The 21,835-nt window shown below is 41.5% G+C and overlaps 1 long non-coding RNA gene across 1 annotated transcript in view; it reads left to right on the top strand.

Moving 5' to 3' along the window:
- Positions 1-2,720: 2,720 nt before the first annotated feature.
- Positions 2,721-21,835, top strand: part of LOC125924834 (uncharacterized) — a 66,954-nt gene continuing 47,839 nt past the window's right edge. Inside the window, exon 1 of the long non-coding RNA XR_007458591.1 lies at positions 2,721-2,969. This is a non-coding gene — a long non-coding RNA (uncharacterized LOC125924834). The remainder of the gene's footprint in view (positions 2,970-21,835) is intronic.

The following is a 21,835-nucleotide window of genomic DNA, read 5'->3' as shown; positions in this document are numbered from 1 at the left end:
TTATAGAAATAGTTCATAAAAGTCAATAAATAAATATACAACAATAAATAAAATAAGAGCAAACAACAAACCCTGGAAAGAGGAGAGAATCTGATTTCCTGAGTTGTCACATTATAATATTCAAAATATTCAATTTCAACCAAAAGTTATAAAACATACAAAGAAAACAGAATACATGGCCCAAGCACAGGAAAAAAAAAAAAAAAAAAGAAATTAATAAAAGCTGTTCCTGAGGAGGTCCAGACATTGGACTACTAGAAAAAGTCTTTAAATGAGTGATTTGAGGGGCACCTTGGTGGCTCAGTCAGTTGAGCATCTGACTCTTAATTTTGCCTCAGGTCATGATCCCAGTGTCATGGGATCAAGCTCCACATCAGGCTTTGTGCTGAGCATGGAGTGGCTTAATATTCTCTCTCTTTCTCTCTTCCTCTGCCCCTCTCCCCTCTTCTCTGTCTCTCCAAACAAACAAACAAACAAACAATTTGGAATATGTTCAAAAGCTAAAGGAAACCACATCTAAGAACTAAAGGAAATAGGGGCGCCTGGGTGGCTCAATTAGTTAAGCGTCCAGCTTCAGCTCAGGTCATGATCTCACCATTTGTGAGTTTGAGCCCTGCGTCGGGCTCTGTGCTGACAGCTCAGAGCCTGGAGCCTGCTTCCGATTCTGTGTCTCCCTCTCTTTCTGCCTCTCCCCTGCTCGTACTCTCTCTCTCTTTCTCCAAAAAACAAATAAACATTAAAAAAAAATAAAGAAAGAACTAAAGGAAATAATTAGAATGATGTCTTACCAAACAGAGAATAGCAATAAAAAGCTAAAAATTATATATTTAAAAGAACCAAATAGAAATTCTAAAGCTTAAAAGTACAATTGAATTAAAAATTCACTAGAGGAGGTCAGCAATAGATTTGACCAAGTAGAAGAATTAGCAACTTGAAGACAGGCCAGTTGAAATTATCTAGTCTGAGGAACAAAAGAGAAAAAAAAATGAAACAAAAAATTAATAGAGTCTTAGAAGCCTCTAAGACTTATAGCATGCAAGTCCTAGAAGGAGAGAAAAAAGAGAAAGTAACAGAAAAAATATTTCAGAAAATAATGTCAGAAAACTAAAATTTGATGAAAAACATCATCTACACATCCAAGAATCTTCATAAATTCCAAATAGAATAAACCCAAATAGATCCACACTGAGACATATTATAATCAAATTACCAGATTATCAAAAGACAAAGACTAGTGCAGCAGAAGAAAAGTGACTCATTACATACAAGGGATCCTAAATAAGATTAACAGCTGATTTCTATTTAGAACCCATAGAGGCCACAAAGTAATAGGATGATACAAAGTACTCAAAGATGAAAAAAGTCGACCAAGAATTCTATATCTGGCAAAATGTATCTTTCAAAAATGAAGAAAAATTAAGATATTCCCAGAAAAACAAATTGTAAGTTTGTTGCTAGCAGATGTATCCTACAAGAAATGTTAAAGAAAGTCATTCAGGCTGAAACAAAAGGGCCTTAGTTACAGAAGCCATGTAGAAAAATAAAGATCTCTGATAAAGGTAACTACATGAGTAAAAAAAAAAAAAAAAAGAAAGAAAGAAAGAAACACATGAGTAACATACTGAGTAAAGACAGTATGAATGTATTCTTTGTTTAGAACTTTTTTTTCTATCTGATTTAAAGACAATTGCATAATTACTCTACTTATCAACCTATATTGATATGTGCACAATGTATAAAGATATAATTGGTAACAATAAGAGCATAGAGCAGGTGAGGAGAGAGAATTGAGCTATGGAGGAGCAAAGATTTAGAACACTAAAATTAAATTGGTATTAATCTGAACTAGATGGTTATAAATTAAGAGGTTAATTGTAATCCCCAGGGCAACCACTAGGGAAAGAACTCAGAAATACAGAGTAAAAGAAATGACAAGGGACTTAAAGTGGGACACTGGAAAATAAGTATTTAACATAAAAGCAGGCAGTAATGGGGAAACAACAAATATATAAGACACACAGAAAACAAATAGCAAAATGGCAGAAGTTCTCCTTCCTTCTCAGTAGTTCCGTTAAATGTGAATGGCCTCGTATTATGATATCAATTTGTATGAAATGACCAGGATAGGCAGATCTATAGAGACAGAAACTAATTAGTGTTCACAGGAGAGAGTGGAGGGGGTGGGGGGCTTGGGACTTACTGCTAATTCCAAATAGAAGTTTTGGGGGCCGATAGAAATATTTTGCAATTAGGTAGTGATGATCGTTGTACGACCTAGTGAATATATTAAAAATCACTAAATTGTATGTTTTAAAATAGTGAACTTTATGATATATAAATTTTATCTCTATAAAAGAAGAAAAAGAGTATTCAGAGAAAAGATAAAGGGAAAAAGTGTTGTAGAGGTGTGCCCGCAGTTAATTAATAATGGTCATGATAAAATTCTTATGCCATTTTTTCTGAATTTTGTAGTGCTTTTCGTTTTTTTTATTATTTGTAATTTGTTGTGATTTCTTCTCTAACTCTAAATGAATATTCACTTTTGTACCTATTTTGTATTTTTTTTTTTTTCCCAGTAGGGTTCTCAAACCCTCATCCTCCTCTGAGATGCCCTTCTAGTCCCACTTCTTACAATGCCACTGCCTTCCTGTGGGTTATTACAGGCCACTCAGAGTCAGGCAATTGCCTAACTTTTCTACATTGTTACAAGCCGCTACCTCCAACCATCCTCCAAACAGCTGCCACAGAAAATCTCGCCGAAGCTTGTAGGAGCCCTCCCTCAGCTGTAGGTTTTGCTTTCTGCAATCTCAGGTTCCTGGGCTTAATCACCGCCGGGAAACAGATGATCCTCTTTCTGGCCAATCCTCAGAAAATCGGCAGTAGCCTAACTCTAGGTCACAACTCTAGGTCATTCCCCTCGCGTCCGCTCTCGCGGAGGCATTTCATCATCTCACAGCAACACAAGGAGGGTGAGTACAGTACAAGATATTTTGAGAGAGAGATCACATGCACATAACTTTGTTACAGTGTATAGTTATAATTGTTCTATTTTATTGTTGTTCATCTCTTACTGTGCTTAATTTATATGTTGAACTTTATCACAGGTCTGTATGCATCGGAAAAAACATGGTATATATAGGGTTTGGCACTCTCTGCAATTTCAGGTGCTTTCGGGGGTGATGGGACCTGGCCCCTGTGGAGAAAGGGGAACTACTGTGTTCTCTTCCTTCTAATCTCTGCTGAGAAACTCTCCAACGCTCTTTGTCTGTAGGATAAGGAACAAATTTCTCTTTCTTTTTTTAGGAACAAATTTCTTAACAGAGCTCAACCTGTCTTTCCAGATCCATCTCTTAGTCTTTCCCTCACTAAGTCGTGTTTCTGCATCAGAAGTCCTATCCAACCCTTCCCTGTTCTCCAGGAGCTCAGGTTTTTTGTTTTTGTTTGTTTTTGTTTGTTTTCACTTTTGTGTTTTATCTGTTATCTTCTGTGTGGTCCTTCCCTTACCTATGATGACCTTCCTCCATCTGCTCTTCTTGGGGGAATTCTTCATCTATCCGAGCTCAGCTCATGTTGCCACTGTAAGGTTTCCCAGCTCCCTCTGTGCCCTGACAATCCTGTATGGTTGTGATCGGTACAAATATGTGTGCCTTCCATATGTTTACATATATGTTTACAGATCAACTAAAATAGTTTGAACTATTTCCCTATGCATATGAATATATATAAAACCTATATATTTGTGTTTTATCATATACATATGTTTTAACACATACATGTATATATTTTGAGGTTGTTTCCTAAAGAACTAGGCGTCTATGAACATATCCAGGGTAGGGACAGTGTCACATCTGTTTAAGAAATGTTTTTCTCTATAGTTACTGTATTTTCTATACACAGTATGCATTTACCCATGTGCCAGGCACTGACACAATGGAATAAATGCTTTCTGAATTTAACTGAATTGGATGTATATATGGGTGTGTATGAACATTCTTCCCTTAATGACTTTAGACATTGAATAAGAAAGAAGCACATAAGAACAATTAAGAATATTATTATAAATAAATCAAGTGGTATACTGCAAAGCAATTAAATGAGCCCTGATGGCCCACAGAGCACAGTGGATTATATCATCATCATCATCATCATCATCATCATGACAAATGGGTTAAAACTGATCAAAGGCAGACTTACTGGAGTGGAGAGGATTCAGGTGAAGGGTGTTGGTTCAGGGTAAGGAGGTAAAGTGGTTCTCGTTGGGAAGGAAAGAACTTGAAGACTCCAACATGTGGGGAGAGAATTTTAAAATTTTCATGTGGAGACAAAGGAATTCTTTGATCCTGGTAGGAGGCCCTCAAGTAATTTAGTGTTTTCTTTGGATTTACTATCTTCTTGTACTGAAGTTAAGAGACGTAATAATATAAGAATATTTACTATACCAGTGAAAGTTTCCCCCAAAGCCCATTTTGTGAGGAAGAAGGAAATGGGGACCCAGTTAGGTACACTAAGCCAATTCATGGAACCACAATAAAAAGTAGGGAGAGTGGACTTTGTTTTCCTCTCTTGTTCTTTCTCACTCACTGAGCACTTTGAGGGCTTCCCAAGAGAGGTGGCCGACCGTGCTCTGCCAGAGACTCATTGGTGCGTTAGTAGAAAGTAGAAGACACTTTTTCTCACTTTATTTTACTAGACTAGAATTCCCTGAAGATCATGAGAAAAAAACAAGCACACTGTATTTCTGTGTGTGAGAGAAAGACGGGGACATCATCTCTCCTCTGGCATGCTGATGAGGAGATTTGGGGGAAGCATTGTGGTTTGTTTATTATGCAAATTTTAATTTAGTGTCTTATGGTTTTCTTCCTCTCTCTTTCTCTCTCTCTCTCTCTCTCTCTCTCTCTCACACACACACACACACACACACACACACACACATACACATAGCTTCAGAAGGTTTGCTTTGATGCCTGTTCCCTTTCTTTCTTGCTCTTCGTGTCCCAAAGCCTGCTGGTGGCCAAGGTCCTAAGTGCCACATAGACCCTTTGGGAGGATTTGACTCTGCTTCAGTGTGTGAACACTGACCTGCCCAGAGGACAAGATGCTCATTAGCCTGGGAGAAGGACTCTCTAATGGGAGAACTAAAGTCATGAGATGAGCCATGGAAGGTATTTTGGGGATTGAACAGAAAATCACAAACCTCAGCAAAACCAGTGACTTTGATATTTTGTTCCTTCCTTCCTTCAGCAAATCACTGAATGTATACCATGTGTTTGGCACAGGGTTATTTGAATGACATTGATGAGTAACTAAAAAAAGGAGCTTTTGGAGGAGATAGACCATCAGTGAATCATATAAGTAAATGTAAAGTTGCCACTGTGTGTTAGAAAAGAGAATTTGGGGCTTGGGTGGTGGTGAGGGGTGGTATTTCTAGGGAAAGAGGACATTAGACTCAAAGCCCTGCAGCCAGAGAGAACATAGCCAGTTGGAGAGATAAAAAGAAGGTCAATGTGGCCATTACAGATTCGAGTTTTTAAAAAATCGCTCTGCCTGCTCTATAGATATAAGAGCCAAAGTAGATGAGGACAATTCTTCGGGAGCTTATAGACCCTGAAGTTTGGCACAGCTGGGCCTCAGGAAAGCCTGGAATCTAGCTCTGAAAGTTTCTGTCTTTCAGATTCCCTTTGTCTCTCCCTCTCTCCCCATCCTTTCTTCCTCTCTCCTTCTGTTTCCTCATATTCTTTCTCTGCCTCCTTCGCATAACTGCATTATTCTTTGTTCTTTCTGCACCCAGATCAGACCTTACCTGATCTTCCACTTCAAAGACTCAGAGGAGAGAGGAGATTGCCTAGAATCTCTCTGTTTCCCCTTCCCACCCTTGTTAATTCCTTGCTGAGTCAGCTGAGACCTACCACCTGGGAGGAAGAGTGGGCGGGGCATCATGTGTGAGTTTAGTGACTCACCACCAGAATTCTCAGGGAAGGGGGTTGGCTGGCCAGCCATGTATTTTTCATTCATACACAATTATTCATCTCCATGTTCATATGCATTGATCAAACACACAGATTTTTAAAATAGCCACATGGTGGGGGGAGGTCTATTATCCTAAGAACAACCATCATTCATTTGGCAAACATATTACTTTGTACTAGGCACTGTGATAGGTGCTGGAGAAATGGAAACAGCCCCAGACCTCAAACTGCTCATAGCTTATGCGGGAGGCAGGCAATTTAACTGACTACCCTTCACCTTCCTGAGTGCTTTGCAGAATATTTCTTGTCTTCAGTTCAATTTAACTCAATTCTGTAACCATATTATGGACACCATGAAAGAGAACACAAAGATAAATGCCTGAACTCTACCCTCAAGGAGTTCAGAGTCCAGCAAGTGAGACAGACATATCAATAAATATTAACGATGCAGAGTGGTAAGTCAACACTGTTATGTGAAAGATTCACAGGCAGAAAAGAGAAAGGAGTGATTATTACCCCGACCCCAACACACACATGGGTGCGCGCGTACACACACACACACACACACACACACACACACACACACCAAAATAATCATAGAAGACTTCATGGAAGAGGTGATACCTACTCTGGGCTTTGGAGGGCAGTCCAGGCAATGGGGTTGGGGCGCAAAGAACATAGAATGATATTGCTGGAAGATGAAGTGATGGCAGTGGTGAGGGGCTGAGAAGGTGGGCAAGGCAGCCATGATGAGATTGTGAAGGGTTTTGTGTACCCCAATCAAGAGGTATGCAGATGATGGGCAGCTATAGAAGACCACAGAGAGTAGAGAAATGTGAATGGTGTAAGCCCTCTGGCAGGAACACGGAGGACTGATGATGTGGGGGCCATGCTACAGGTAGAGGAGACCATTTGGAAGGCTATGACAAAAATCCAGGTAAGAGAGGATGAGAACCTAAGGCAAGTCCATGGGGGATGAAGTGGAGAGGCTGGACACCAGTTTGGTGACTGGTTGTGTGTGTGTGTGTGTGTGTGTGTGTGTGTGTGTTGGGGGTGGGGTTGGGGATGTCACAAAAAAATGCAGAATTAATCCCAGGCTTCTGCCTCAGGCTGAGAAAGAATATAGAAGGAATAGGGACAGTGGGAAGAACAGGAGAGAGGAGAAAACCATTTAAGTTGCAGGAGGTTGGGAAGCATTTAAGTGTAGGTTTTCAGAAGAAAGTTGAGTATATATGTCTGGAGCAGGAGGAGAAAGCAGAACTGAAATGAAATATGAAATTCTCTGGAATTTACGTATCAGAATGAAGGGAGAGGATGAAATCTACACAAACAAGATAGAAGAAGCCAAGACAGGACTGTTAGTCCCTCACAGGGCTGGTAGAGTAAAATGATTAAGGGAAAGACATTAACTAGGAAAAAGTGTGCTTCTCAAAATCAAAAGGAGGGGAAAGTGGGTGAAAGTGTCAACTTCTACAGAGTGACCCTGAAAGGCTAGACAAGGATTTGGCAGTTAGGAAATTGTCAGAAGCCTTTGCTTGGGTATCTTTCCCTGCGTTGTTAGAAATGGGAGACCAATTACAGGGCTGGTGAAGAAGTGGAGTTAAGAGTGGAGATTATTCCATCAATAAACTTGACTTTGAAGGTGTGGAGAGAGAAAAGTCAGTAGCTAGGAGGGGGACACTGGGTTTAGGGAAGGGTTTTATGTTTAGAGTCTCGAACACGTTTATAGATTGAAGGAAAGGTGTCTGTTGAAAAGGAAACTGAAAAGTGAGGCCCCCAGAGAGACCGACGGGATGGATTCTAATGCACAATTGGCGATGCTAATCTTCAACCAAAGGAAGAATACATCTTTCTCTAAAATTGAAGAATGGCAATGAATGTAAAAAGGGTTTTTTGTCAGTTGGTTGCTTTAAGGAAAATTGAGGAATTTGAAGCCTGATGGCCACCATTACTCAAATATGAAGAAGGGTATATTCAAGGGTGAAGAATCAAGAAAAGAGGCACTGCAGGGCAGACAATGCTTTTTTACATTTTTGGTGGACATTACAGGAAAGAAACTTACGACGTGGAACTAGCAGGGCATCGAAACCACTGGCGAGATCGTAAATTGGTGGAGGTGTCTATCAGCAGTCCAGAGATTCAAGGGTCTTGCCCACATCATACTACTAAACCCAATGTGACACAACTTGGACTAGATGGCCTGATACCTAGAAGCTCAGGGCTCTTTCCTTATGAGTTAAGTATTCAAGTTAGATGAATGAATATAAAGCCAATGCAAAAAGAGTCCAGTAATATCACTGAATTCATGGATTCTGCCCGTGGTTACTGAATACAGGTTTTCTAGAATTAGGAGAATGCTGTCTAGCTGTTCGGTCTCCATTGAAGACTAGACAATAGGAAATGCCCTTAAACGGCAGCAAAGTGTCAATAAAGAAGAATGTTCTAAGAAAGGATGGGCTCTGGGGGCGCCTGGGTGGCTTGGTCTGTTGAGCGTCCAACTTCGGCTCAGGTCATGATCTCACGGTCCGTGGGTTCGAGCCCCGCATCGGGCTCTGTGCTGACAGCTCAGAGCCTGGAGCCTGTTTCAGATTCTGTGTCTCCCTCTCTCTGTGACCCTCCCCTGTTCGTGCTCTGTCTCTCTCTGTCTTGAAAACAAATAAACGTTAAAAAAAAAATTTAAAAAAAAAGAAAGGATGGGCTCTGAGAGGACAGAGAATAACCTGCTGAGGTGATCCTTAGGAATAAATATATCTCAGGTGGTTTTACTTCAGTTCTGGGAGGATGGTCTATTTAGATTTCTTACATTCCCTTTCAGCTCTATGCCAGTTTGATGTTCACCAAGAAGAATATATAGTAGCACACAACATATAATGGGAATGGCACATAGTACTTTGTTTTTCTTTGCCTTACAGTTTATCTTACTCTCTTTTATAATGGGCATGTTAGAAGTAGCTACTAAGTAAAAATAATCTGGACATTAAAGTGAAATACAGTCATATGTAATTATTAATTGTGTCATAGCCCAATCAGAGAGAGAGAGAGAGAGAGAGAGAGAGGAGAAGAGAGGGGAGAGAGATATTCATAAACCCCCAATTCTCTATCCAGCCTTGTTGGTTATCTCTAGCTTGATTAAAGGGAATGATACTCATTTGTAAATGCATTTGGCAAACTTACCCTGCTATTGTTTCCATTATTTTGCAAATTACAGACATTGAGATGAAGGCTCTGTAATTTCCTAGCGTTCCCTTTATTCCTGCTTGGAAAACTGGTGTTGCCCTGGCATACTTCCACTTTGCTGTTATTTCATTTGAATACAGCAAATTCTTTATTATGATTAACAAAGACTTCTGCTCCATTCCTCTTTGAATATCAGTCTGCTCATGGAGATGAGTTGATTTTGAGCCCTGCTATCTACTTGAATCTCTCTGCTTCGCTGATCTCAAAGATATTCAAGACAACAGACACCCCAGTATTCCTAAATGACATGTTTTTTGTGTGTTCTCCCTTTTGAATTTGTTATATGTTTAGTAATTTTTACCATCGTCTGGAACTTTTTTCTCTTCTTTCAATTGTCTGATTCTAAATGTCTCCTTCACTCACTACTTAAAAGCCTGAAAATATGCAAGCAGTTGGATTTGGTAATCTTGCTATTTTTAAGCTTCTTTCTCTTTTAACATTTCAGTTTTCCTTTTTCCTCGTACATACATCTATCAAAGCTTTACAGTACTTTGTAAACAATCTCGATACCAGGGCATCTGGAATATAGAGATGGCTTTCCATGAGCACTATACATTACTAATTCATTCATTAATCATTGCTCTAGAATCATTTTTCCCCCAAATCAGGCTCTCCTTCTTTAAATATTGCCTGGATGTCCACCCAGTATAATAGCTCATGTACCGGTCCTTACACGTAGAGAGTACTAATTAAATATTTGCTTCCTAAGATCAGTCGTATTTAGAAGTCATTAAGAGAACTCTTGAGGGCTCAGTGGAAAATGCTGGCACAGGACTGTGACTTGAGACCATGCTCCATGATCGGATATTAATGTACAAAATTCTTCTCTTATTCCTTTTTCCCTCATTTCCTCTTACCTTTTTTTCTATATCTCCTCTGTGTTGTCAGCATCTCTGGTCACCCTTTGTCGCTTTAACTCAGCCGGGCCAAATATTGGGAGGAGTATGCTGAGGTAAGGGTAGCACAGTCCTTTCTTTCATATTGGGTAGATAGCATTGTGGAAAATGAGGCTACTAATAGCAACAAAATAAACCCCTCGCGTTTATTGAGAGTTTACCAGGCGTTGTTCCATCTGCTTTATGTGTTTTGTCTCAGTTAATCTTAAGAATCTTATGAGGTAAGTAATACCATTGGGCCTGGAATCTGATAACTCTGAAAGGTTGGGGAACATGCATAAGGCCCACAGCTAGCTACTAAGCAGAAGGTGCAGGATTTGAACTCAGGATATCTTACTGCCAAGCCAGAAGTACACTGTGCCTGCACAAAGGAAGCACTCAATGAATTGTTAGTATTTTATGGCAATTATTATTCAGATGTTTATCTTCCCACATAGAGAGTGCTACTCTCTGACCCTTTTGTTTCATTGAATTAATCACAGTAACTCATGGAATCGTGGTTTCCATCTTACAATCAAGGAAAGCAAATCTCAAAAGACTTTCTGTAACTTGCCCAACATTACTCAGCAGGTAAAAGGGTGGCCCTGAACACTCCAACTGGTTCCCCCTTTTCATCCCTCTTCAGGGTTTGCTTGGCAGAACATGTTGAATTTTCCCCCATTGGGCTGTAGCGTCTAGTGAGGAATCTAACTGATGATAATAATTTGGATGTCAGTGGTTGATGCTCTTACCTGAATGAGCAGGGTTCACATATGAGCCGGGAGCTTCTCTTGCTTTGTGGGGCACTGCTGTCTGCACGAGGCCCCCCTCCTTCAGGGGGGCATATTGAACAACGGTGGTTTGTGGCACATGGGGAAGAAGCTCACACCAGCCCTAACTCTCCCAGTGCCCTGGTGCTCTGATGGCTAGAGCTGTTGTTTTAATGCTTTCCTAAAAACGTATTTACAAAAAGAAAAAAAGTTCCTTCACTTTTCCTTTCCAGCCCCTCTGCTGTCCATAAGACTCAATTATGAGTGTAGGGGGGCCAGGCTAGGGATCAGAATCATGTGACAGAGGCCATTCTACATTCAGAATCATCCTTCTGTCCGTTGACTAAGAGGTAGGCTTGCTCCCAGGTAGAGGTCACTGAGCCTGGATCTTTCTCTCTTTTGTTGACTCCTTCCAGGAGAGTCCTCTGTCAGGGTCCACATCATCAATTTTCTAAACATGTTCTACACATGTTACCTCAAGTGTGGAGAATCTGTAATGGCTGCTTTTTTGGTCAGCATCCAACCTTTCTACCCTACAAAGTCCCCATTTCCTTTGGGGAAATGCCTTTTCCCTAAATTGTGTGGCCTGGGTGGAGGATACTACCTGCCTCCCACCAGGGAAGCTGAGGGGTCAGAGGCCACTCTCATGAATCCAGGGAGTGAGCCCCTGTCCCCACGTGACCAGTCAACGCTCTCCTCCATGTCTTGGAACCGTGAGTGGCACAAAGATGAGAGAGGTAAGGAACAGTGAGTGTTCCAGTAGAAATGCTGCTTACTGACTCGGCAGGTCATGCTGTGAGTCCGGAGGCCTGGCTCTCATGCTGCCCTTGACATTTGCGGTCTCCGAGCCTCCAGCTGATTCTCTGAGCTCCTCCTAGCCTTATAATAAATGACCTCTTAAGTAAAACAGCCAGAGTGCCTTTCTGTTGCACACCATTAAGAAGCCAGACTGAAACACACAGAAATGTGCACTGTAAATGTAGCAAAGAGCATCTTCCTGGACCTCTATTCTCTCCTTTTCACCCCCCTCCTTGTTCTCCTCTGCTTCCAAACCCTCATGGACCCTGAGCTGCCCTCACCGCTCAGGCCCTCTCATGGAGCTCATTTTACTCAGCTCGCCCTCCCCAGAGCCAGGAAGTCTGCATTTCTTTCCCTGCCTTTACCACAACCCAAATAGCAACATCTTCTGTATTTTCTTCAGCAGGGATCATGGTCTTGGTTGTAAATCATAGCATACTCTTGATAAGAGCCTGATAGGAATAATATGCCTATCAGGTAAAGGAGCAGCTATCCTGGCCCACACTGAGTTTGAAAACCAATGTTTTAAGCCAATCCGTACTCCCTTCCTCCTTCCTCCAAGAATATTCATAGCTGATGGTGGTTCTGAATGGGCAGCAGAAAGAGTATTTGACTGCATCTAAGGAAAATTAGGCTCTTCTCCCATCTCTGCTACCACCTCATTGTGGAGCTTTAAACAAGTCACTTTCTGAGTTTGGAAAAATAAGGGCATTACATTAGATATTCTTTAAGTTCCTTTCTGTGCAATGATTTGGGTGTTACCTGTTCCATTGGCATTTGTATCTTAATAGAAGACTCTTGAAGATTTCATACTTTTGAATTCCAAACAATAAATGATCACCATTCAGAGACCAAACTTTGTAAGAGGCTAGAAAGAGCCTCTTTTTTTTGGTTTGCTGGGCTGGGGGTGGGAGAGAAGGGAAGGAGAAAAGAGGAGCACTATCTCGAATTTTGGTCATGTTTCCCAGCAATGGCAACTCCACAAGCAATTCCTTCTCTCATTAGACTATGAGTCCAACCGCCATACCAGCGTGGTCAGAAGAGGCTCACTCTTCCAAAATTGCCCCAAACACAAGACAGATGCTTTCCTGGTGCTTGTGTACATTACCCATTTTTGCCCAAATTTAGCAACATCAACTCCCCTCGGAGTCCTTTTGTCCAAAACACATTTTCTCCTTAAATAAACAAAACCCTCTGCTTGCCACCTTACACAGAACAGGGTAGTTTTTCTCTATGTGGGTACGTGTCATTGTATTTATGTCCCTTGCCCCAATGGGGATGTTTTGTATTGTTTTCTCAGTTACAGCTCACACCAATGAATGTCAGCTGTGATAATTCCTGAAGTATAGTTATCATCTCTTCAATATTTACCTAGTGGATACAATGTTTGTAAATAATTTAGAAATATTACCACATGTTTCAACGATTGTCCTGGAGAAATGTATTTTTATTTACATTTTAAATGAAGCAGCTGGGCAATGAGAGTGTCAGTCACCTTTCTCAAGTCACACAGATGGTAACAGGTGTACCTGGGCTGTGAACCTGTGCCCATCTGTCTTGAAATTCTTATTGCTGAAAGGAATCTTGGAGGCAAAGGACATTTTTCAGAGGACGGGCAGATCACCTCAGGAATTGGAGGGAGACAAGGGCCTGTTTATCTCTATTCATTTAGACTCAGGCCTGCCTACAAGCAGGAAGTAGAAGGCATGAGTGTTGGCCACAATATTTTCAGTTCGTAAGTTAGAAATTAGCAATCAGCCCCTTTTCACGTAGGACACTGTAATAAACACTGACACAGGCCCTGCAATTTGGTTATGCAAAGAAAACAGGAAACAAGTGCATTTTCACTGAGCCTTCAGTCTGAGGAGGGCTGGCATGTGCCCACGTGAGGGCTAGATTTTCTTGTCAATATTGTATTTACTATCCTGGTCACATGAGCGGAGACAGGAGGATGAGTCACAGTTAACTGACTGCTAAATTAGGCAAATGTAATCCATTTGTTTCTTTCAAATTAGCCCCCCCCCCAAGCATTTTAAAGCTTTTTTCCTCAATAGTCATAGTCACAACCTAAACAGCTAATGCATTCCCAGTTTGTGCTAATCTGGCTCTCTATTATAAGCAAATAAACTATCATTTTGCAGCCTTCTCTTCCTATGGGAGGGCAGGATTTTGGATATATTAATCTTGACCCCAAATGCCAAACCTCTGTAGACCTTCTGCCGTAGCTTTCTTCATGTCCACCCTTCACTACTTTCTTTGCAAAGCCATCAGAATACAACACATCACGTTGGATAATTTATGTTGTCAGCAAACAGTAGTGTAGTCCTTAAGCAATACGAATCACAGATGAGCAGCTCTGTGAGAAATCTGGTGGGCCATTGAATACAGCTTACTAATGTTACAGATAAAGCTGAGACCCAGCAAGGCTGAAGCAGTAGGACGAAATCAGGTCTTGGGATGCCCAGTTCCACATTACAACCCCTTTCTCCCTGTTGCATGACGGCACGCCTGGAAATCAATGGCACTTAGGAGACCCTGGTTTGGAAGTAAAATGCGTGATGGTCAGAACAAACCAAACAGCTGATCTGCATGCTGTGACAAGGTGGCCAGCACTCAGGAGAGTTCCCTGGGGGTAGAGCCACCGGCTGGGATCTCTTCCATAGAAAGTAATTCAGCTTAATCTCCCGACCTGCACCCATTTGCTTAATGTCCTTAAAAAATGTACTGCCTTGAATCGGAGCCTCATTTCTTGTTTTACCCAAATTTAGCAATGAGGTCAGAGAGACCTGGTTTTTTTTTTTCAAGAAGAGACACACGTTGCGGTTTTGATCTTTATTTTCAGGGTGCTCTGTGACTCTTTGGAAACCTCTGATGGTCTTTCTCCAGATGAACAAGGCTGTATTTATTTCCTCTTGCTCTGCACAGAGGAGGTACATGTCATCCCATGGGAAGGGACCGCCTTTGCGGTAATGCGGGCAGGAGAAGGGTACCTCTGGAGACCATTATTCCTTCTGTCTCATCGTGATCACGTGTATCTCTTGCATTTATGCGGGCACTCTGTTAGGGTCTTTACAAGGATGCCTCACTTAATGCCCACATGACATGTTTTATAAATGAGAGAACACTGTTTTGGAGAGGTTAAGACGCTTGGCCCAGACCACACAGCTAAGAAGAAATTCAAGCCCGAAAGCAGAAATTTGACTCTGGAGCAAGTGGCCAAAGCACTGTCCCATCTGGCCTTGGCTAATTCACTCAGAAGTTAAGTAGCCCAGCATTTTTGGCAGCATTTACGTATTGAAAGAGAGCATCTACCCGTCATATAGGTCCAGGTTGTGGTTCAGCTATACCTCCTTTCTCGCTTGGGCATGGAAGTTGACTTTACTGTTTTCATTTCATCTCCAATCTAACAGTAATAAAAATGGGAATTGCTGTAAGGGTGAAATGAAAAACTGCATCATCTGTGAAGATCCCAGGAGCAGTGATGAAGACTTGGCACATTTCAATTTCCTCCCTTTCTTCAGGGAGATGCCTGGACTAATCTAAAGGAATCATTCTTAATTTTTAATGGTGATTTCTAAAAACACTGGGGACCAGTCCTCATGGACAGACATTTTGGGGTAAAAGAGCCCCAGTGTAGACTCCTTTTAGCCATTTTGAAGAAGGAAGAGGAATTTGCGAATTGTGGACCTCTAGTGCGGGAGCAAAGAGCTCAAGACTCAGATTGCCTGGGTTTAAATCTCAGCCTCACGGTGTATATACAGATGGCAAAAAAGTACATGAAAAGATGCTCAAACTTTAGCCGTGAGGGAAATGGTTAGTGTGGGCAAGGATGTGGAGAAATTGGAATGCCTGTACGTTGCCAGTGGGAACATAAGAGGGTGCAGCCTCTGGAAGAATGTGATGGTTTCTCAAAAAGTTAGACATAGAATTACTGTATGATCCAGCAATTCCACTCCTAGGTACAAAACCCAAAGAGTTAAAAACAGGTATTTATTTATTTATTTATTTATTTATTTATTTTTAATATGAAATTTATTGTCAAATTGGTTTCCATACAACACCCAGTGCTCACCCCAATAGGTGCCCTCCTCGGTACCCATCACCCACCCTTCCTTCCCTCCCACCCCCCATCAACCCTCAGATTGTTCTCAGTTTTTAAGAGTCTCTTATGGTTTGGCTCCCTCCCTCTCTAAATTTTTTTTTCCTTCGCCTCCCCCATGGTCTTCTGTTAAGTTTCTCAGGATCCACATAAGAGTGAAACCATATGGTATCTGTCTTTCTCTGTATGGCTTATTTCACTTAGCATCACACTCTCCAGTTCCATCCACGTTGCTACAAAGGACCATATTTCATTCTTTCTCATTGCCACATAGTATTCCATTGTATATATAAACCACAATTTCTTTTTTTTTTTTTTTTAATTTTTTAAATTTTTTTTTTTTTCAACGTTTATTTATTTTTGGGACAGAGAGAGACAGAGCATGAACGGGGGAAGGGCAGAGAGAGAGGGAGACACAGAATCGGAAACAGGCTCCAGGCTCCGAGCCATCAGCCCAGAGCCTGACGCGGGGCTCGAACTCACGGACCGTGAGATCGTGACCTGGATGAAGTCGGACGCCTACCCGACTGCGCCACCCAGGCGCCCCTAAACCACAATTTCTTTATCCATTCGTCAGTTGATGGACATTTAGGCTCTTTCCATAATTTGGCTATTGTTGAGAGTGCTGCTCTGAACATTGGGGTACAAGTGCCCCTATGCATCAGCACTCCTGTATCTCTTGGGTAAATTCCTAGCAGTGCTATTGCTGGGTCATAGGGTAGACCTAGTTTTAATTTTTTGAGGAACCTCCACACTGTTTTCCAGAGTGGCTGCACCAGTTTGCATTCCCACCAATAGTGCAAAAGGGTTCACGTTTCTCCACATCCTCTCCAGCATCTATAGTCTCCTGATTTGTTCATTTTAGCCACTCTGACTGGTGTGAGGTGATATCTGAGTGTGGTTTTGATTTGTATTTCCCTGATGAGGAGCGACGTTGAGCATCTTCTCATGTGCCTGTTGGCCATCCGGATGTCTTCTTTAGAGAAGTGTCTATTCATGTTTTCTGCCCATTTCTTCACTGGATTATTTGTTTTCCGGGTGTGGAGTTTGGTGAGTTCTTTATAGATTTTGGATACAAGCCTTTGTCCGATATGTCATTTGCAAATATCTTTTCCCATTCGGTCGGTTGCCTTTTAGTTTTGTTCATTGTTTCCTTTGCAGTGCAGAAGCTTTTATCTTCATGAGGTCTCAATAGTTCATTTTAGCTTTTAATTCCTTTGCCTTTGGAGATGCATCAGGTAAGAAATTGCTGCAGCTGAGGTCAGAGAAGTTTTTTCCTGCTTTCTCCCCTAGGGTTTTGATGGTTTCCTGTCTCACATTCATGTCCTTTATCCATTTTGAGAAAAACAGGTATTTAAACAAAAACGTGGACATGAAATTTAGAGCAGCATGATTTAAAATAGCCAAAAGATGGAAAAAAAACCCCAAATATCTAGCAACTAGTGAATGGATAAACAAAATCTGCTATATCTGTACAATGGAATATTATTCAGCCATAAAAGAGAATGAAGTACTGATAAATGCCACAACATGGGTGAATCTTGGAAACATTTTGCTAAGTGAAAGAAGCCATACCCCAAAAGCCACATATTGTATGATTCAGTGTATATGAGAAATCCAGAATAGGCGAATCCATAGAGACAGAAAGCTGATTAGTAGTTGCCAGGGGGGGAAGGGAGGAGGGTGACTGCTTACTAGGTATAGGGTTTCCTTTTGGGAGTGATGAAAATGTTCTGAAAATAGATGATGGTGACAGTGCTACGACACTGTGAATGTACTAAGTGCCAGTGCATTGTGTAATTTAAAATGATTAAAATGGTAAATTTTATATTATGTGCATTTTACCCCAATTAAAAAAAAGAGAGAGAGATCATGGTAACACATACCTCATAAAATTATTTTAAGTCTTTTTAAAAAAATTTTTTTAAGGTTTATTTACTTTTGAGAGAGAGGCAGAGACAGTGTGTGAGCAGGGGAGGAGCAGAGAGAGAGGGAGACAGAATCTGAAGCAGCTCCAGGCTCTGAGCTGTCAGCACAGAGCCTGATGTGGGGCTCGAACTCACAAACCGCGAGATCATGACCTGAGCCGAAGTCGGACACTTAACTGACTGAGCCCCCCAGGCACCCCTATTTTAAGTCTTAAATTGCACAGTAAACACAAAGTAATGACTGTCAGTGATGGTATTGACAGGGACGGAGGGTGGGAGAAGGTAGAAAGGGGGTCATAGTAGTCAGCCCTGGAAAGGTGGACTAGGGAAGAAACAAGTTGAGGCCTGGTGGTGAGGACATAAGACGTAAGTACAGGACTTGTGTAGGAGGACATGGAAGAGGTGGTGTAGACAGACAAGTGTATATCTGTGTATATTAAATGAGGGAAAGACATCTCAGCTTTTTCATAAAATTCTAAGCAATGGACTAGTTTATACAAATCCCAAAGTCAATGGTGTGGTTAATATTTTGTGGTGATGAGAAAGTCAATGAACGTAGTGACACGTACATAGCTTTGTAAACCCTGACTTGTGAAGAAATCAAGTTTCAATTTTAGAATGTTCATATCAAGGGACTTCCCCCAACCCCCCCCCCCACCCTTAACTTTTCCAGGTTCAATAAAGAAGAGTAGTCAAGGGCACTTTGGTGAGCATGGACACATTTGTTAGGCAGTAACATGGATTTCAGGAGATGAGGCTATAATACTTGGCCCACTTCTGTTGAGCCACAGCTCTAATTCTAGAGTATTCTCCATAAGGGCCTTCTTTTTCTTTTGTTTGTTTTGTTGTTTTTATTTTGTTTTGTTTATGAGCTCTCTCTCTTTGGCTTTATTTATTTATTTAAAATATAATTTATTGTTGAGTTGACTAACATACAGTGTATACAGTGTTCTCTTGGTTTTGGGGGTAGAGTCCCATGGTTCATTGCTTCCATGCAACACCCAGTGCTTATCCCAAACTCGGCCCTCCTCAATGCCCATCATCCATTTTCTCCTCTCCCCCGCCCTCCCCTCCATCAACCCTATTTGTTCTCTGTATTTAAGAGTCTCTTATGGTTTACCTCCCTCCCTCTCTGCTTGTAGCTATTTTTTCCCCTTCCCTTCCCCCATGGTCATCTGTTAAGTTTTTCAAGTTCCACATATGAGTGAAAACATATGATATCTGTCTTTCTCTGACTGACTTATTTCACTTAGCATAATACCCTCCAATTTCATCATCATTGTTGTTGCAAATAAGATTTCATTCCTTTTCATTGCCAAGTAGTACTCCATTGTATGTATAAGCCACATCTTCTTTATCCACTCATCAGTTGATGGACGTCTAGGCTCTTTCCATAATTTGGCTATTGTTGAAAGTGCTGCTATAAACATTGGGGTACACATGCCCCTATGCATCAGCACTCCTGTATCCTTTGGGTAAATTCCTAATAGTGCTATTGCTGGGTCATAGGGTAGTTCTATTTTTAATTTTTTGAGGAACCTCTACACTGTTTTCCAGAGCAGATGCACCAGTTTGCATTCCCACCAACAGTGCAAGAGGGTTCTCCTTTCTCCACATCCTTGCCCACATCTGTTGTTTCCTGAGTTGTTAACTTTAGCCACTCTGACTGGTGTGAGGTGGTGTCTCAGTGTGGTTTTGATTTGTATTTCCCTGATGATGAATGATGTTGAGCATCTTTTCATGTGTTTGCCATCTGGATGTCTTCTTTGGAAAAGTGTCTATTCATGTCTCCTGCCCATTTCTTCACTGGACCTTCTAAATGTGACTCCAGGGGGAAAGGATAATGGGCCCATGGCCAGTACTGCAACCTAGAGTGGTTCTGTGGGTTTTTAAAGGAAAAGATGCCTACCTCCCACTTCCACATCACTCAACCCTTCTTCACCCCCCAGTATTCTGGCCATGTTAGGCTGGGTGTCAGTTACATATGTCACACATTCTTAAGTTCAAAACATAGAAGAGAGAAGGAAAAAAGAGCAAGATATGAACTATTACAGACCCCTGGGACTCATGCTTATTTTACTCCTTGCTCTTTGGAGCATAGACTCTTCTTTCTGGCAGATACTCTCTTACAAAGGGAAATAAAATGCAGATTTGCCGCAGATGAGGGTTCAAGAAGCCTTGATGGGTGCTCTAGAATCTGGGGGAAAGTATGGTATCAGCTGTGTTTGCAAGTTGTGCTTTTGTCTTTTAAGTATGGTGGGTCCAGTTGTATACTGGTGAATGTTTCCATTTTCTCCACCCAGGCCCTCACCTCATCCACAGATTTCTGCTCCTCCCTTTCCACTTACTAAATGAGAATCCAGTTGGGTTCCTGGATGGTTCATGAGGCAAAACTGGGAGAATGGAAGAGGGTGGCCTAAATGAAAAAGGGGCCAGAGAAGTCAAGATTGAAATGAAAAGTTTGGAAGAAAAGGAGTGGGGTGGGGCAAATTGCTTAAAGTGGCAATGATGATCTGCATAATGAGGAAAAGGGGAGAGAAGGGATGTGGGGAGAGAAAACCTAATGGGCTATGCTGAAGAGGTAATTGCAAATTTTGCATGTGAGAGGTTCTGCAGGAGTGGGTGAGACTTGGTAGGAAAGAAGGGCCTTTGGGGCCTCTTAATTAGAACCCCTGAAGGAGATGAAAATAGGTTCAGATCCTCTTAAAATTGCTTTTTGCCAGCTGGACTGATGTTCTTTGAATATAGAGATGAGACCACAAGAGATCAGCTTATAGTTGGGTTATGCAATAATGGTAGAGACTTGACTATCCTCTGGTAAAAATTGTCCCTTTATTCTAAGAACGAAACCCAAATGATGCAAAGACCGTTGACTAAAACAAAGATTGATGAGAAGCCAATAGCTCTAAGAAGCTAAACTGTCCTATGAGACATTGGAATCTTGTGTATGACTTAGACCCAGATGCTGCAAGGTTTTGCTTGTCTCTGCAGCAGCACCATTTCTGTGCGTGCGTGTGTGTGTGTGTGTGTGTGTGTGTGTATGTGTTTAAAGTTTGTTTAGAGAGAGAGAGAGAGAGAGAGGGCCGGGGGGGAGGGGCAGAGAGAGAGGGAGACAGAGAATCCCAAGCAGGCTCCATGCTATCAGTGCAAAGCCCGACGTGTGGCTCAAACTCACGAAATGTGAGATCATGACCTGAGCCAAAGCCAAGAGTGAGATGCTTAACTGACTGAGCCACCAGGCACCCCTCTCTGTGGTTTTATCAGATGGAGCTGTATCCCTGAAAATCATGTGGTTTCTTTCAGAGAAATCTATCTGTCCCCACAGAGAACATGAGTTAAAACAGATCCATAGCTATTGAAGCAATGAAATCCTGGGAAATTCAAAAGCTGAGAGAACTCTTAAAAGATCTTGAGACCAATTGATTTAGGAAAAATACATTCCAGTGACATTCATTCAACCAGTTACTTCCTCCTTACCCTCCCAATGAAATTTCAGGGAAATTTAAGTTCTTATTATCATCTAGGTAAGAATTTCATTTAATCCATTCACCATAACCAAAGTTACAAAGGGTCCTGATCATTTTGAAGTATCCAATTTTTTCCCTTTGTGTTCAAAAATGGATGTTTGCTAATCTAAGAAAATAAAGCTCCTCAGAAAATAACCCTCTAATTACTGCCTTCAGTCTTTCAAAATGTTACAATGAGGTCATCTGAGCCCCTGTTCTGGTGAAATCATCACTTCTTCAGATAATTTCTAGCTGTTGTCTCATCTATTGTGTGATAAAAGGGATTGCTTATGAAGTACCTCTTTCAAACGGAGGTGGGCTGAGGGAGCCACAAACAAGTATTTATGAGGCCTTGGTATAATAGAGTTGCTCGGGTATAACTGAAAATTCCTATATATGGATGAGGTAACATATCTCATATCTTGGTTTTAAAATCAGCCTGGGACATGAAATCTCTCAAGTTGCCACTCTCTCCTCCTTACACGAACTCTGAGGTACAACAACCAAACCACACCAAGCCACATCATGCCACGCCATGCCACATCATGCCACGCCAAGCCATGCCATGCCACGCCACGTCAAGCCACGTCAAGCCACGTCATGCCACGCCATGCCATGCCACGCCACGTCAAGCCACGTCATGCCACGCCAAGCCA

Source organism: Panthera uncia, chromosome F2 (assembly GCF_023721935.1).
Source record: "Panthera uncia isolate 11264 chromosome F2, Puncia_PCG_1.0, whole genome shotgun sequence".
Taxonomy (NCBI): domain Eukaryota; kingdom Metazoa; phylum Chordata; class Mammalia; order Carnivora; family Felidae; genus Panthera; species Panthera uncia.
The sequence above is the reverse complement of the archived record's forward strand: the minus strand, read 5'-3'. Positions and strand labels throughout refer to the sequence as shown.